Genomic DNA, 17,917 nt, shown 5'->3' on the forward strand with positions numbered 1-17,917 from the left:
ATGACAGAAAGTAAGAGTGATGATAGATGTTGGCCTAATTGGTTGGGGAGGTATGGTCATGACCAACCCACCAGCATATGGTGTATCAGCTTGTGCGCTGCTAGCGAGTGGAATTTTCCAGAAGGGTACAAGCGGAAGGGTACAAGCGTGCCAACCAATTATAGAGGGACACATATCAAAGAGCCCTATAGCTTGAGACCCAATAAATTGTGTATTTTGTGATGATGAAGATGATTTGCACTGAAGGAGGGCTTAGTTGTCAACCTGACAGTAGAGATCCAATCACAACCCCATAGAAAGTATATGTAGATGTTCCCCATTACCCAATCACAGCCCCACATAAGTGTTCACAGTTTGCCATGTAGTGGGACATCAATGATGACACATTCTTACTATAAAAGTATGTTTTTTATGTAAATCGTTGAGAACTTGCCATGAGAGTCCGCCGATGTCCGTTGTACTCCCTGTTTTAGACAATTGTTCATAAAACAGCGTACCTTTTGCCAACTTCCTGAGTTGATCTTATTATTGATGTTTGAGTAACTTCTGCATCCCCATCCTTCCCATAAGAGCGCCACCTCGTCTTAAAGAGCCCACGGGTTCACCACCTTCCCATGTGCGTCACATTTCTTCTTGTTACAACGTATTTCAGGTCCCCATTCTTTCAGTGTGCCTGAATTACCGGATCTTCAAAAAATCAAAACAATGCATTCAGGGGGTCTTAAAAACCTCTTACGTCCTAGGGTCGGGGACCCGATAAGGTGGCAGTGCACTTCCATCCCCTTCGTTCCCACCCTCAAATCCGATTTTATTGCATTTTGGCTGGATGCCACCCACTTGGGGAGGACATCTACGTATGTATTTTGTGGTCATGCGATTTGTTGCCTCTGGATGAACGCCATTGCCGGGAATATTTGTGATATGATGCAAGTGAGTGAGCATTGAATACGAGGGCATGAATGACTGTTTTAGGTTTGTGAGTTGGGAGAGACACTAACTTTGTGAGAGGATTGCCCAGTATTTGTCCCCTTATCTGTAACTTGGATAACCTATGAAATTTTAGCTGTAAGGAGCTCATTGTGAGCTGGGTGTACCAGAAAGAAAATGCATAAAAGCCTCGCTTGAGGCTTGTACGCATTTTGTTTCAGATACGCCTCATTTTGTATTCATTTGTATGGCAGAGAGGAGGGGCGGATTGTAACTTACGATTCCACTGCCTCCATTCCTCTCCACCAAAGAGATACAACAACATTTGCGCCGGCATAAATGTTCATGCCGGTGCAAATGCTTTGGAGTCCTATGGAGACCGCACAGCGGAGTGTAAAGGGTAGAGTACAAACATGTACACCACCTTTTTATATTCTCCTTTTCCCTCTACTGTGCAAATGAGGAACATTTGGCAGCAGGTGCATGTCTACATTTACGTTTAAATATAACAGCCTGGTAGAACTAGATCCTTTTCAGTGAAATAAAAAATCCCTGAGGCGAACATATGTGCTGTTGTGGAGTGCTTCCGATTAGCATACGTGGAGACTAGATCCTAGCGTTCCTGAATGGGAGTTTGAGGTACAGGTGGGATCAGGAGTGGTTACAGTTATTTGCCAGCAGAGCCACCACTGGGCCACAGCAGCTGCCAGTGTGTAGGGCTGAATGAGGTTGCCGGAGCAGTGGGCAACTATGGTGTGGCTTGCCCTGAGGAGTGCCCCTGAAGCATGCTGGAAAACTTGAGACATGAACTGGTGGCAGTGCATGCCCTGCCATGTTGGTGCAGCATCATGGCCGTGGATTCCTACAGTGTGCATATGGGGAGTTGGCTCTGTGGTGTTTCTGGCTCCAGGGTGCATGGCGGTAGGTGTGCCAATAGCAGTTGGGGCATAGTAATCTAATGCTTGGGTCTGTGGTCAGGTGGTAGCATGCTGAATGGTTCCAGTGAGGTTGAATGCACTGTGAATTCCATCAGTTAACTGTCTCATGTTCCAAAGGAGTGAAAAGCAAATGAAGGCCAGCATTACAGTTCCTGTGACAGATTGCCCTCTGGCAAGGGAGAAAGCCCTGGCTTTTGGGATTTTTATTCCCACGTCAGGCACAAATCAAGTTGGGACAGGAGTATACTGGTTTTAGGATAGATGGTAGTTTCATCAACACCGTGCAGAAAGTAAAAACCTTGGGCACATTCATGGGAAACAGTTTAGACTGCGAAGCACATGTTGCAGCCATCACCACTAGCACTAATTATCATCTTAAAGTGCTCAGGCAAGTTGCACCACTAGTCTCAGTTGAAAACCGCATCAAACTCGTGAGAGCTGTTATCTTGCCACGTATTGATTATTGCAATGCACTTCTAGGCGGTGCAGGTAAAGCAGAAATCCAGGAGTTACAAAAAATACAAAACAAAGCCATTCGCATCATTTTCCAAATGAAGCGTTCAGAACCCACTACTGCAGCCAGAAAAAAACTGCATTGGCTTCCTGTGGAACGCAGAATTCAATTCAAATTGATAACCATATGCCATAAATGCATTTTTGGTAGTGCTCCTGCTTACTTCAAGGATGTCATTAGCATTTACCAGCCCAAAAGAAACCTCAGGTCAGCTGAAGGCTATCTTTTGGTACAGCACCGGGTGAAACGCTCTCGAGGCTCTGGAAGAGTCTTTCACACCCAGAGAGCTAAGGCATGGAATGCACTGCCTGCATCCCTGCGCAAGACAACAGATCTTCTTGCCTTTCGAAAACAATTAAAAACGCATCTTTTTAACTAGAGTAATTTTCTGCGGTAGTCTTTTGCTCACTGTACTCTGTTCTCTCGGCGCATGGATGCCTATGGGCTTTGGCGCGGTATCAGCACAATAACAATAACAAGGGAAAAAACCCTGGCTTTTGGGATTTTTATTAAGAAAACAATACAGGCAGTTCCATCTCTGAAAGGGTAATCTGCTGATCAGATTCTCCTTTCATAAGCTCCATGCCAAAATCATAGTTTATATCTGAGGCCTGCTGCATCAGTGTCCTGATTTGCAGGGCCTGCTCTACCAGTGGCACAAAACAGTTTCAGAGGTCACAGTTGCCCATTTTACAGCTGCAGTGACAGTCTAGTCTCTGCAGTGCATAGCCTGCATTCAAGATATGCCTCCCACCCAAACCCAAGATGATCATAAGTGGCCAATGATGGTGGCAGTATAAACTCTAAAATAAAGCTATGCCTGAGTTTAGGTATCATGCATAGCACTACTTATGTTCATGGCAGTCACATCCAACTTTATTTCACACATGTGTCAGCTTCGGTGAGTCATTTCTGGAAAGTGATGTGCGTTCTGGCCAAACAGGCTGAGTCTGACAAATTATAGGACAGGAACCTGAATGGCCATGCCTCTTCTTTGATCTCTTTGTGAGGGTAGGTAGCACCCTCCACCAGAGACAGGAGCCCACCAGGAAGCTGCCCTGGGCTTAGGCATCAAAAGAGCACACCCATTCAAAGACAGTAGCCTCACACCAGGATGCTGCATTTCTAAAGACCTTTTATCCCAGTGAGACGGGAAGTGCATGGGGTTATAGTAGCCAGGAGAGCTCTCAACAGTGGAAAAATACTTCCACCATTTTGCTTCTCTTTACCTCTCTCTCCTTCCTGTCCCCTCCACTTCCCCTATAGCAAAGCACTTTGGGTGCGATGTCAGAATGGCAAAGTCCACATCTTTCAAGAACAGTGATTGGACAACTAAGGCAGATTAGCTGTCCAATCACCTGTGGAAAGAGGCGGTCTCCCACCACCTCTTTGATTCACTCTGGAACAACACCCAGGAAGGATTCACTGGAGCTTTTGGGAGAGTTGGACTTTCCAAAGCCTTCAATGACTGAGCTGAAGAAAGAGCTGTCCAGGGCAGATGAGAGTTCTACCCTCTACCCACTCCATGGGCACATTGGGGGTGACACTTGCTGTGGACCGGGAGCTGCCATTCTACACTAGAAAGGCCCAGGGCTGAGAGAGCAGACCCTGAAATGACTCAACCTACCTTTGAGCCCCTGAATTAGGTCTCACAGCACCTGTAGGGACAGATCTACTACGGCTCACTGTTCTTCTGCGCTGAAAGCAGTCGCACGGCCATCAAAGTGAATCCAACGCCATTGAGGCAAAGGGATCATGACAGTGGATGCATTTCTGGCACTCCTCAGAACCCTTGAACAGTTGCTTGTTAATTGAGCCGCTCGATGCTGCATCGTGTCCTCGGTGAGCCCGTCACCTGCTAGGCTCAAATCAGCCTCTTGCAGCCATGACCGGACTCGAACCGCTGGCGAGGCACTTGCCGACTAAGACCAGGGGTTCAAACACTAATTGTGGTGACTTAATTCTGGTATGGCCGCAGCTGTGCTTTTACAACCCCTACTTTGCCGAAAAGCAATAACCTGTTGTTTATACTTTTACCTGGAGGATTGTGCACAAAACGTTGAAAAGTTGCTCTGCTCGAGAAAAAGCAAAAGTCAGAACACATAGTGCTGTGTGTGTGAAGACGTAGAGGGAGCGGGGGCTCAAAACACTGCTGCAACAACACACAGTTGTGTTTTATCGAGTTCCTGGGAGTGAACCTGATCGTGGTCTCTAATCTGCACACGCTTAACAAATAATGACCTGGCTCAGTAAGCACTGCATAGCAGAGGACTCCAGCTCTGACGTGCTGTGCTTGGAAAACACACGGATCACAGTGATTCACTGAATGAACTCCTGGGTCAGCGCTGCATGTACAGTACAGTGTACAGTGCTGCGGATGCACAGAAAGCACAGACCTGTGCATCACGGGGTCAGGGCCAAAAAAAAGTGGTATGGCTGCACCAATCAGCTAATAACAGTACTTGCTAACTGAACCACTGCTGCAGTGCTAAATAAGTGCTGGTGCTCAAATATATTCCAACACGCCCATGATATGTCAGGATGGAAAGCTCACCACCCACTGTTGCCACCACTCACGGCTGCTCTCCATGCTGTCAACATATGTGGGTTAAAGCTGCAAATCCTTCCGGCTTAGTGTAGTTGAAGGATATACTCATTACCGCAGATGTGTGATTTACCAATTAACATACACATAAAATAACATACTCATTTCCTTGACATGAGACAAATGTTTAAGTAGGTCTTTAAAATCATCATTTGCATCTGATTCCATAGGTGTGTATTTTGTGACTGACAGTTAAAATAATAAAGTTGCCAAAACACCACATCATAATCAAGCTGAGTCTGAGACAATGGGCCTCATTAGGACCCTGGCGGAGTGGGTTTCCGCCAGCGCTAATCGCGGTGGACCCGTCCGCCGTACTACGAGTTCCCTTAGCGCCATGGAGGTTTTCTCCGCCTGGTTTTACCGGGCGGAGAAAACCATGGCGCTAAGGGACCTCGTTGTTAATTACGCCGCCGTACTTTACGGCGGCGTAATTAACTCCTTCCCCACTCCCATTATACCCTATGGGGCAAGAATGGGAATGGGGAAGGGTAAAATGGGGATTGGGGATTTACCGCTCCGCCAAGGTCGGCATGGGGTGGTAAATCCGCCAACCCCCATGGCGCTATCGGCGGCTTTCCGCCATGCTCCGCGGTGCATTTAGCACCGCGGATTCCGCCAGGGTCGTAATGAGGGCCAATGAGTGCCGGGGCTCAGAAATAAGTGCTGGGACTGATCCCTGGCAAACACCCCCACAAATGATGCACTGCACTACTGCCAGTGTTGATGTTTTTGTCATGTGGGTGAGGGCAGATCGAAGATCCAGCAAGACAAAACGTGCTTGATTGCAGGTCCGAGTCAAATCTCAAGCATACAGTTCATGGCAGGGGTTGCATGTGTAGTGGAAGTGTGAGGTGGCTGTAATCAGTGCTGTAAATGGAAAAAAAGACGTCCACGTATTCACCAATCTAGGTTTTAAGTGGGCCAGTGCTCAGCCTGGAAGGGTCTGAAAGTCGCCTTTATGGCAGAGCTCGCCGATGCTCATTTCCATTTGTGTCGCACTGTGCCACACTCCAATTCCACAATTCTCCATGTGTGCCCCGCTCCTTGTGTCTCGTTCTCGATTTGTTTCCATGTGTATGTGACTCTCGCCCCACCATTGAACTTCAGTCATGTTTTCACACTCTCTTTAACTCTCTGGGCTTCATTATGAGTTTGGAGGCAGCCATGGAGCTTTTAGCTCCATGGCTGCCTCCAAACCGGGCTCCATTACCGGGTTCCTGCAATGAGGAATAACCGGGTCATTCCGACATAGGAGGACCCGGTAATTCCTCCTTGCAGGAACCATTGCCCATTCCCATTTGAGCCCCCATAGGGCTCAATGGGAATGGGGAAGGAGGTAACAACGGGCACATTACAAGTGTCCCGTTGTTACCTCCCTCTTCCCCTCGTGGGACCCGGAAAAGACGTCTGGTTTTACCAGACGTCTGATCCGGGTCCCGCAAAGGGAACCTCATAATCGGCCCTGATGGAATGAAGGGGGCCGGTCCCGTACCGGCCCCCTTCATTCTGTCAGTGCCAGGGTCGTAATGAGGCCCTCTGTGTACGTCTGTGTTTATTTCTGAGCCCGGCCTTTAGAGTATAATGTGCTGAAACATATGTGAATCCAACCAACATTTCAGTATAATGGTTTACTAGAAAGTCATTGGGCCTCATTACGAGTTTAGAGGTAGGCATGGAGCTATTAGCTCCATGGCTGCCTCCAAACCGGCCTCCTTTACCGGGTTCCTGCAATGGGGACTTACCGGGTTACTCCGACATAGGAGGACCCGGTAAGTCCTCCTTGCAGCAACCATTGCCCATTCCTATTTGAGCCCCCATAGGGCTCAATGGGAATGGGGAGGGAGGTAACAACGGGCACATTATGAGTGTCCTGTTGTTACCTCCCTCTTCCCCTCGCGGGACCTGGAAAGGACGCCTGTTTTTACCAGGCGTCCAATCCGGGGCCTGCGAAGGGAACCTCGTAAACGGCCCTGATGCAATGAAGGGGGCCGGTCCCGTACCGGCCCCCTTCATTGCATCAACGCCAGGGTCGTAATGAGGCCCAACTTAAATGTAATACAGTCAGCCAAATGCAACCATTTTCCAAGACGCTCGTCAATCACAATACTGGTGTCAAAAAGGACAACATAAGCCTGTGATGTACAAAAGATGGCAGGCTTCGAGAACTCCGAATCTTTGCAGGCAATGAATACACATTGGGCCTCATTACACGGTAGGCGGTAAGGGTTAACGCTCACCGGTAAGGGTACTGGTGACCGTTAACCCTTACCGCCTTATTACGAGGTCCCTTTGTGGGTTGGTACTTTAACGCCATCCTTTTAGCAGGCGTTAAAAAACGAACCCGCAAAAGGACCTTGGTGCTAATACGGTACCGCAATTTGCGGTACCGTAATTAGCGCCTTCCCCATTCCCATTATGCCCTATGGGGGCAAAAATGGGAATGGGGAAGGGCCTTGGTGAATGGGGAATTACCGCCCCCGCTCACCTTGGAGTAGGGCGGTAATTCCGCCATCCACCAAGGCGGACACAGTAAAATACTGGCGGCAACCATGGCGCTAATAGAGCCATGGTTACCGCCTACCGTGTAATGAGGCCCATTGCTTGCCAAGGATCAAACACTTTGGTTAAGCAGTGAATATGGAATTCTTTCACACAGACTTTGTAGTTATGCACTGTTTGTTTGTTTAATCATTTGTAATGCGCACCAAACCCAGGGGTATCAGGGCACAGCAGTTTACACGGTAAGAACATTTGAATAGCCCTAGAGACTTTCTCTTTTGTGAGTCAAACTAGCAGACTTCTTGGAGCTGTAGCAGGTTGTGTTTGTTAGGTTATGCGAGGCTTGTAATCACCTTGTGTTTACATGAGGCATTGGTGCATTCTGCGACCTCATTTGGCATTTGACCATGTGTGTTGGTGCAATTCCAAGCATAGTTGATAGAGCATCGTGTTACCTGGCAATAACTTCTCCCAGGGAACAGAATACTTTCAGTGGTCTTAATTTTGGAAATATGAGGCATAAGAGCTAGGGTCAGTGTGAATTGGTGTATTAGGACCTGTATACATGTTTGCCCAATGTGTAGAAGTGCCTCCTTGTTGAGGGCAGTTCCAGTGTACCCATCTAATCTATAGTGTGGACTGGGGTTCTGGTTGCATTAATTCTGGGGATTTAGTATGCGTGGTGGTTCATCCTGTATGGCAGTATGGGAAATTCTCTTCCCAGATAGTTAGTATCCGGGTGAGTATGCCATGAAATAGTTGGGAAGTGGCTTGTGTGGGTGGGCTGCATGTGGGTGGGCTGCATGTGGTGGGTGTTATATTTCAGCATTATTGCACGTTGAAATAGACAATACAGACAAGTATGTGCCCAGAAGCCTAACATAAGGGCTCAACGAAGCCAGGGCACATATTCCCCTCCCCCACCCACCAACACACAGTAACAGGCAATACAGGTGTGGGGCTGGATGCTAGACGTTAACACTCACTGGGTGGGGGCATAGTCAAGTACGGCTGCCAAGGAACTGATGCTTGAAGGCAGCTGCAGCAAAGTCAGTCTTTTTGCTGGCAGAGGGGTCGGTGACAGAGTGGGAAAAGGGGAGACTGGGCGACACTGACATACAGGTGCAAGTGGGGGGCCTTTGGGGCTTCGAGTATGAGGGGAAAGTCAAACGGAAACCAGCCAAGTGGGAGGCACCCGGAGCATCTTGTGGAATCCTGAGAGTCATCAGGGTTCATCGCCACACCAGCAACTAGTACCAGGGAAACCTGGATCCGGATTAGCTCTCAGAATTAGGTTTCACACTCTGGGTGGTAAAAGAAGTCTTCATTTTTTTTCTTGGGCTATTTCCCACCAATGTGGCTGTTCTTCTGCCTGTGTACTGTGGGACAGTGTGTGTGGTTTAAGTATTATGTTAAGGCTACCAGGAGGTCGTGCCAGTGGATGTTGCTATATGATGTTAGTGGCTCTGGTGCCTTGTGGCTGGTATGGTGGAGTGGTTGTATTAGGTTGATTCTTTAGGGTGATGGAGTCTTATTATTGGATAATGGTATTTTCATTATGTACGGCGGAAGAGGTGTTGTGGTGTGCTAGTCTGAATGAATGCTTCATGGAACATCTGTAGTTCTTGGTGTATTAGGGTGCATGGAATGTTGGTTTGGGCCTTGCAAGTGTTTTCTAGGGTTGTCTGTTGGGACAAGCTGGGTGTCTGGTGGGTGTCATCTTTTTGCAACTTGTATCTTGTAAGAAACTGGAACCTAGCAGTACAGTTTCTTTGCAAGTAACTAGAGAGTCAAGCTTGCTTCATCCCAAGACTCCAATCTCTTCGATAACACATTCTGGAGCAACTGAGAGCTGTACAAGGATGGGGAAGTGAGAGAGGCAGCCTCAGCGGGAGAGAGCAATCAGTAGGTGTTTTTTGTTTTACAAAGTAGATCTTTTAATCATCACCTGAAGAAAAGCAGAGAGAGGGACATTCTGATGTCCTTGGTTTCCAGGCAGCTAATTAAGTGGCTTCTGGTGCTACATTGACACCTAGAGGTTGTGAGCGTTGTGGCCAGGCCGGATCTTGTATTGGTCGTCATTGTGTTGTAGGTGGAGAGGTACCACTTAAGAGGATGCAGGCATGTGGGGATGGGTAATGTACAGAGGTAATACGCGGAGGATGCAGGAATTTGGGGATGGACAATGTACAGCGGTAAGACACTTGAATTCCTTCCAGCCAGGGATGAGGTGAGCTGCAGCATAGAGATTAGCTTTCTGAGGTGCTAGGTTGACAGTCAGGTTGCCCATGAAGCAGGAGTTGCTACTGTCTAGATAGGTGAGGACAAGCACTTTGATAGTGGTTTTCAAGTTTGAGGCAGGAATAACAAAAATAGGTTCTTTTCAGATGCGTGAGCGCTGGTACTGGGTAACTTGCTTGCTGTGTAACGTAAGCCTGGACGGAGATGTCTAGAGACTTTGTACAGAGACCGAGTTTGGCTGTGGATCCATTGAGTTTCATTTCCATCAGCCAACTTTGGATTTGAGCCGGTTTGGTCTTAAGGAGGAAATCCACAATCTTTTTGGGTTCAATTTCAGGTAAGTGGCTAGAAAAAGAGGTGGGAGGATTGTGTTTCAGTCAATGGCCGTGTTCCATTCAGTTGATGAGGTAGAAACGCGTGTTGTTAGAATATCAGCATCTTAGTTTTTAAGTCACTGAGGAGTGATGCAGATGTTCTACGTAGAAGCTGAAATTCATATGAGACCTGATGTAACCTTACAAGTCTCCACAGATTACATGATGGCCTTGAAATGTACCGGTGCCTATCTGGAGGAGCAGGTGGCGGACCATTAGGTAAGAGGGGAAGCAAATCAGGACCAAGTCATTGAGCCCTATACGGTTGGCAAGGGAGTTGTTGGGAGCCTGCTTATCAGTAATGGATAAAGGACCAGTGAGGTGGTCACCTCTTGTCCTTGATATGGAGGGAATGTGCGGTTACTTGGATGGTAGAGGCATAACCATTGCATATGGGTCCGAAACCAGACTTAATGATGCACTAGAAGATCTTTTCTCAGTTATCTTTCCAATGATGGGTAGGTGTTTGATGTGACGGTGGCCAGATTGCCCGGGCTGAGTGTGGTATTCTTCAAAAGTAAGGATAGGGCCAGTCTCTGTTGCATCTGTGAAGATGCACCGAGTGAGAGTCATTGATGGTGCGGCTGAGCAGTCCAAATGCTTCCTCAAGAATGGTTTTCATGATGGAGATGGGGAGGTTGGCTTTTCCTAGGAGGTGACCTTGAGGCTTGGGAATATGCTGGCCAGTTCTTAATGAGATATGCGCCCGAACTTCGTCCACCGCAAGGCATTAAAATGTGGGATGGAGGTATGTCTGAGTCACTAGAAACTGTTGATGTGAATGGAGCCTAAAATTATCCACTTTTTAATCTAAAATGGTGTTACTGGGGGCATTGCTCTTGTCTATAGGCTGATATATTGGAGGTATATGAAGAGGGCTGATAAAGCGATTGGTGGCATGGAAGAGGGCTCAGCCCTTATTGGTTGATTCTGCTATGGTCAATGTATGTTTGTGGGTAAGTGGTGAAAGTGGTCTGCTGTGGTCTACCCTTGTGAATCTGAGAGGATTTTTTCTGTGGCTGTTGAGGGAAGGAGGAGCCTGCTGCAGCCTCACAGTCACACAGAGACATCACCACACTTCCAGCGCGGATCGCTCGCAGTGTGGAAGTGGTGAAAGTGGTCTGCTGTGGGACGCTGGGGGGCCGGTGAGGACGGACCCTTAAGTCTATTTAGAGCGGTAAGCAAGAATAATTAAACCTACAGCCAATATTTGTAGTTTGGGCTAAAGTGTCAAGCGCCCTATAACTCACCGCGGGTTAGAATTATTAAACTGGAAACAACATAAAATCCACCCCTTTTCGTGAAAGATATTGTTATACTGTCCTTACCTCAAGTACTACCCCATTGATAATAACAATAGCCCATAGTTCACTCGGAGATCAATATCAGACGAGGCTGAAAACTGTGGGAGAAGATTCCAAACGGCTGCTGTTTGAAGCCATCATAATACGTGCATAATACGTGCCGTGAACAGAGAGCCTGCGGGTTGCAAGAACTAGCCCACCTTCGCTCGGTCGTGAGACTGGGGGACAGAGATCCTTTGATCTCAGCCAGCGAGGTGGCCTTGAGGGGTGCGCAGCTTGGCTGGAGGAGCTGGTGACTTGTGAACAGCTCCTTCCGCGTTGTTCTGGTGTTCGGCGTGTGGGGCTGACCACGCCCACTGAAGTCGTACCAGAGCGGCTGGGTCCTAGTGCCTGCAGTGGCATTTAGTCTCGGAGGCAGTGTTTTCTCACTATTCCAATTCTCGGAAAGAAATCAAAGTAAGAAAATTCAATCAAAGCAAACTATTTAACAACCATTGGACATTACAAGAAGAGACAACACTATCCAGCTAAAGGGGCAACCAACTGAAGACAGTTGAAATAAAGGTTAACTATGAAATTATCGAGTAATTTCAGTCAGGATGATAGGAGAGCCCCGGAATGGGACGGCACTACATTGGAAGAGGCTGTAGCCCCCAACAACTCAGAAATAAATGATGAGCAAGCTGAGCGGCAAATACACAATTGTGAAGACAGACATAATGTCAAAGCACAAGTGCATAGAGGGGAAGTATTGAGAGATGAGCGAAGAAAAAAATGTTGGAAGCGATTACTGGAAAAAAGGACTAGAATTTACTGTAACAACCATGAAAATACAAAAAAAAACAGAAGACAACTTTGGCAAAAGTAGATCAAAAAGTGCAAATGATGAAGAGATGATATGGATGGAAAATAACTTTTTGAACCCCAATAAGAGATCGAGAAGAGACTGGGGGGCATTAGACACGACAGTCCCCACAATACTGGGCCTAAATATCAGTGAATTGTCCTCAGAAGCACAAATTATGCCCAGCTCAGACAAAGTTCACGAGTCGACAATACTGGGAAATGAAGAAAATGCAGAAGATAGTCAAAGTGGCCTGGAAGCAAGTATTGTCCAACCTGAGAAAACACAAGATTGGGAAAATCAAGTAAATGGAAATACAGTCTCTGCACTAAACTACATTCTGAGCTCCTTGGTGTCAGTATTTGAATTACTAAAGGGAGAAGTGTAGTCACAAACAGGCACCCTCCTAGAAATGACAAAAGAGTTGGCAAACCTGGATGGGGCAATAGTGGGCTGCAACAATGTGCTAAATAGAAATGTTCTGCAAGGACTACAAGAAGTGAGAGTGGAATGTACCGAACAGGGACTGGATTTATCTGCCATACAACAATCTCTGGCATCCCGGAAAAAATATGAGAAGTCAGACCTCAAGCTGAAACAGGATATTTTATTACAACTCCAAATTCTGAATCAAAGAAAGTTAGATACAGATGGAAAAAGAGATCAAGAAGCCCAAAATTCCCTGATGGATGACACTCCACTGTCGGAATCTGTACAGGAAGAGTTCAGGAGATTGGCCAATGTGGGTGACGTTCTTCAAGAAGAAGAGGTTGTGCCATCTCCCTAAATGGCAAAAGTAATAACGGAGAGTGAGACCCACATGAAGGGGGTGGATGAAGACTATGATCGTTCAGCCTCTCAGGGAGGTAAAAGAGAAAGGAAAAGAGAAGCAAGGAGACAAAGAAGATTGAAAGAAAATATAATACAAAAAAGGGAGGAAAAATCGAAAAATCAAAAGAAAAAGAAACACAATAACTCAGAAACAAATAACTTCCTGAAGAAAATGATAAATACATTGTCAACACAAACAGGGTGAGAACAGGAAGTTATTGAATTAGACCCCGAGGAAGATCCCTGTGGGAACACAGAATTGACGAAGAAACAAAAAAACCATGGTGGGGAAAAAATAAATCTGTAAAGGTCAGCCGGTTAACCTGTCAGAAGATATGAATCCACCAAGGATGTCAACAGGCTGTCAAACAGAAATTGAGAAAGCTGGTTCGACGTCATCTGTAGAACTAGTGAAAATCAAGGAGAGCCTACTGATCGCACCAACATTCCTAAGAATGAAGCAAAAGGCAGGAACACAAACAAAAAAAAAAATGTCGAGCCTAGTGGAGAAGCGAAGACCACTTTGAAGATTGCATGGATATTTCTGAAAAAGGATGAAGTAGAACAAAAAAGAATCGGCTACTGGAGAAGAAATAAAGATGGGGAAGGAAAGCACAGGATGATTGGTGAGATTGGGAATGGAGCAGGAAAATCAAAAGAAGTGAGGGGGTCTCCCATTTCAGATTCAGCAACAACGGTTCTGGCAGAGACCCCAAAACAACAGTTGGATGGAGAAGTAAAACTGCCATCGCCATTCGCCATGCCAATCATTTGGCTGTCCTCAATTGCGAATAAAAACCAGATAAAATCATTAAATAGAGGGACCATCTTATCACTGTTAAAAAAAGCACCGAGTTTGTTTCTCATCAATATCAATGACTTTGAGTTTGTGAAATTCCCAGACATAGAACACCCTTTGGTAGCAGAGGTTGGATGTGCCTCAAGAGAGGTGTTCATGGCCATTGAAGGGGCAAAGGACGACCTGAAGAATTTGAATCTATTAGTCTCAAATGCAAGGCTAGAGATTTTGACTCAGCAGGGGGGAGGACGTTTGGGAAGCATCCCATATCAGGGCAGCAAAAAATCCCACAGGATGGACTCACGGGTGGTGGGGACCTCAATAGTATCCCCCAATGTGATAACAAATGAAAATGCTTTGTCTTTGCTCCCGAGTATTCTCACAGAGGTTTTGCAGAAACTTGGGTTGGGAATGATGGTATAAAAAATGTTTGTTAGAACACGTAGGGTCTGAATAATTTCACATCTAGGTCCATGAAATATTATCTCTTTGGGGAGGGAGAAGTCATAATGTTGCAGGAAACGTGAATGTTAAACCAAATTGCAGTAGAGAACTTCTTTATAGAGACACAAGCAGCACGTCAAAAAGCAAGAGGCCGGCCGAGCGGGGTGATGCTCACGGCTCTTAAATGTGCTAAATTTAGGGATATATACCCAATTGATTATAAAACGCAAGGGCTGCTAATATGTAAAGCAATATTGAATAGAGAGCAACAGGACCTGGATGTGATAATTTGTAATGTATATTGGAATCCCGCGCGCTCAGGTTTGAATGTTTTTCTGGACAATCTATCACAGTCCTTGGAAAAGGTGAAAATATTATTTGCAGGAGCAGAAATAATATTGGGAGGAGATCTGAACTCCCAATGCCTGCATCTATCAAAAGAGCAAACATATCCGGGAGGGGAGTGGAAATGACCATCTAAGGTTAGAGCTCTCTTTTCCAGAACTACTACTGGAATCTCAGATGAGAGATATACAAAAATTGGAGTGTATGAAGGGAAGAGTGCGAACTCACAAATATAAGGCAGGGTGAGTGAAACTAAATGAAAAATTATCAGCTCTGCCTGCGTCCATTCAATATGAGAACAGCTCACCTATAGGATTTACATCTGGTCAATCTGCCCGCCGAAAGTAAATGGACATGGCCCCAAATACAAGCACAAACATGCGTATGATGAGGAGACAATGTTAAAGAAAAAAGAGAGAAATAGGAACATACGGTTGATAAAAAACTCAACAAGGGTAACAGTGAGGTTATAAAAGAGGAGGTAAGGCTGTTGACAAAAAACTATAAAGAATGGTCTATGTCAAAGAAAATAGGTAGACATCAAAAAGATGGTGAACATATGCTAGAATTATTAGCAAAAAAGAATTTGAATGAATTCTGGCCTGTTATCCGAAAAAGTGACATTCGACAAGGCAATATAAACCTATCCGGTATCCGGTCATATCGTCGAAAAAAAAAAAACAATTTGAATGCCATTTCGTCGAAAAAAATGTTGCAGAATTTTTTTTTTGTTATTTTTTTTGGGGTTTAGCTAGTAAAAAAACAGTGTAAATAAAAAAAAAAACGGGAGTTTTGAGGGGGCCCCCCATTAAAAAAAGAAAACAAAAAAAAACATTCGACTTTTTTTCCCCGGCATTTTTCGTTCGACAAAATGACATTCGAAAAAGTGACATTTGACATAGTCACTATAAACCCTGTTATCCACAAGCTGGAGGGGAAATCGCTGTCACAGCAATGCAATCTGGTCAATGAAGACTAGATTAGCCACTTAAAATCAGTTTTTGGAAAACCTATAGAAACCATATGTGAATGTGACACCCTAGCAAGTTGGCACTTGTCATTTGACGAAACCTATGTTGAAGAATTGATCATGAAAGGCTCTTCCACAAAAGCAGTGGGACCAAATGGTCTTACTCGTCAAGTAATGAGGAATAGACTGGATCTATGGGCAAAACCTCTCAATTGGCTCTTCAGGGAGATCCTTGCTAGAAGGCAATTGCCCCCTTCTTGGGGCTCCACAACCATAATCCCTTTGTTCAAGGGGGGAGATAGGACGGTGGCAGCAAACTACCGTCCTATTGCCCTCTTGCCCTCTTGGACATAGATAGTAAGATATTTATGAAGATTCTGTTGGGAGAGTTGGAGACCTGGGAAAGAGAACTAAAGATTCTATCAAGATGCCAGACAGGCTTTAGGAGGATCCTCTCCACCTCTCTAAATGGTATAGTGTTAAATCTACTAAGTGAGAAAACACAAAAGAGTGGCGAAGAATGATTGTATGGGGCGTGGGTGGACTTCTCTAAAGCCTTCGATCAAGTGGATAAGGGAAGGCTCTGGCAGAAATTGAGGGCAAAAGGAAGTCCAGAGGGAATGTTGGGTATGTTGATGGAATTACATAGAGAGAACAACATCAGAGTCCGGCTGGATGAGGAGGGTCATTTGTAAGAACCAGTGAGGGTGAATTGGGGGGTGAGGCAGGGTTGTTGGGGGGGGCACAATTTTTCTTCAATCTCTATACAGCTGACATGGGAGATTTCCTGGAGTATTATGCGTTGGCAAGTCCAGTACTGAATGGGGTAAACCTCCACTGGCTTGCCTATGCAGACGACGTGGTAGTCTTAGATAGAACAGCAATGGGATTACAACGACTACTAAATTGACTTAATCAATATGCGAGTAAAAATGGGCTCTCATTAAATCCTACCAAATCGAAAATACTAGTCTTCAGGCAGAAAAATAAAGATATCTCGTCTCATCAATGGTCAATGGGGGAGAAAAAATAACAAGAGTAGAAGAACTGTTTTATCTTGGCTTCAAAATATATGCTAATCCAGCAGAATACAAAATGGAGCTTGAGGTTTCTATGAAACTAAAGCCCTTGGCGGCACAGATGAAAAAGATACTAGGGCGGTATGGAAAATGTTCCATTATCCCAGAAATAAACTGTTATCAAGCTAAAGTGGTGCCCATCTTACTTTATGGGTTGGAGGGAAAACCTCTGCTGTGGAATACACAATGGCAAACATGGGAAGGCCTCCTGTGGAAACGTGCACTGGGGCTGCCATTGTGTTTATCAATGGACAACCTAAGGTTTGAACTGGGCCTTAGGTCCCTTGAGTCGCAGGCATGATAGAAATTGATATCGCTCTGGCAAAGAATCATCACTGCACAGGAAGACTCATTATACTCAGTTGTAAAAGCTCACATGGAATCAGGTAAATTGACCTTACTGGAAAATGTAAATCTTCTTGTGGTAAAATTACTATCAAATACCAACATAGAAAGTAAATTACTAATAGAAGATCTGATGAAAGCCAAAAAGAATTGGGAAGAAATGAATTGGATCCATACAATTGAGAAAATAAGATCAGGATCCAACCCAAATCTCTTTCAGGTTGTAGATCGGAAATTGGGCTTTCTAAGTAAATATTCGATAAAGTTTCCTGATTGGAGAATCAGGAACACATTTTAAGGTTAAGGTTGAATGTTACCAGAACAGGAGAGATCTTGACAAAAAGAGGAATGGGTGGTCTGGCATTATAGCTGTGCCAGATCTGTGAAAATCCAGAACGGCAATCTATCAAACATGTATTGCTAGCCTGTGATGGCACACTGGAGGCCAGATAGATCTACTTCAGCAAATTCACATACCCTGAACTATATGATGCACAAGAATCTCTGTTGAAAAGGCTGACTGGTGGGCAATCACACGAAATGACAATAGCGGTGATACAAATGCTAGAGAGCTGTAAAATCGAGCTCTAGATTTGATTTAGGAGCATGTATATAGAATCACCCATTCCCACTCTAGATAGCTGGAGTTGTCATCGAGAAATGGTGAGAGTTTATCTTGTTAACACTGTGGTTGTCAGGTTCTGCCCACAAGATAACAAGGGGGAGTGTTTTTGCTATGGTTTCGATTTCTCCTGTTTTTGGTTTGGAAAGGATATATTATTTGAAGCTTCATTTTATTTATGATTTTATTAGGTTTTAAATGATATATGTTAGTTTTATTTACAAAGTTTGGAA

This window comes from Ambystoma mexicanum, chromosome 5p, assembly GCF_040938575.1.
Source record: "Ambystoma mexicanum isolate Mex_15411 chromosome 5p, UKY_AmexF1_1, whole genome shotgun sequence".
NCBI classification, from domain to species: domain Eukaryota; kingdom Metazoa; phylum Chordata; class Amphibia; order Caudata; family Ambystomatidae; genus Ambystoma; species Ambystoma mexicanum.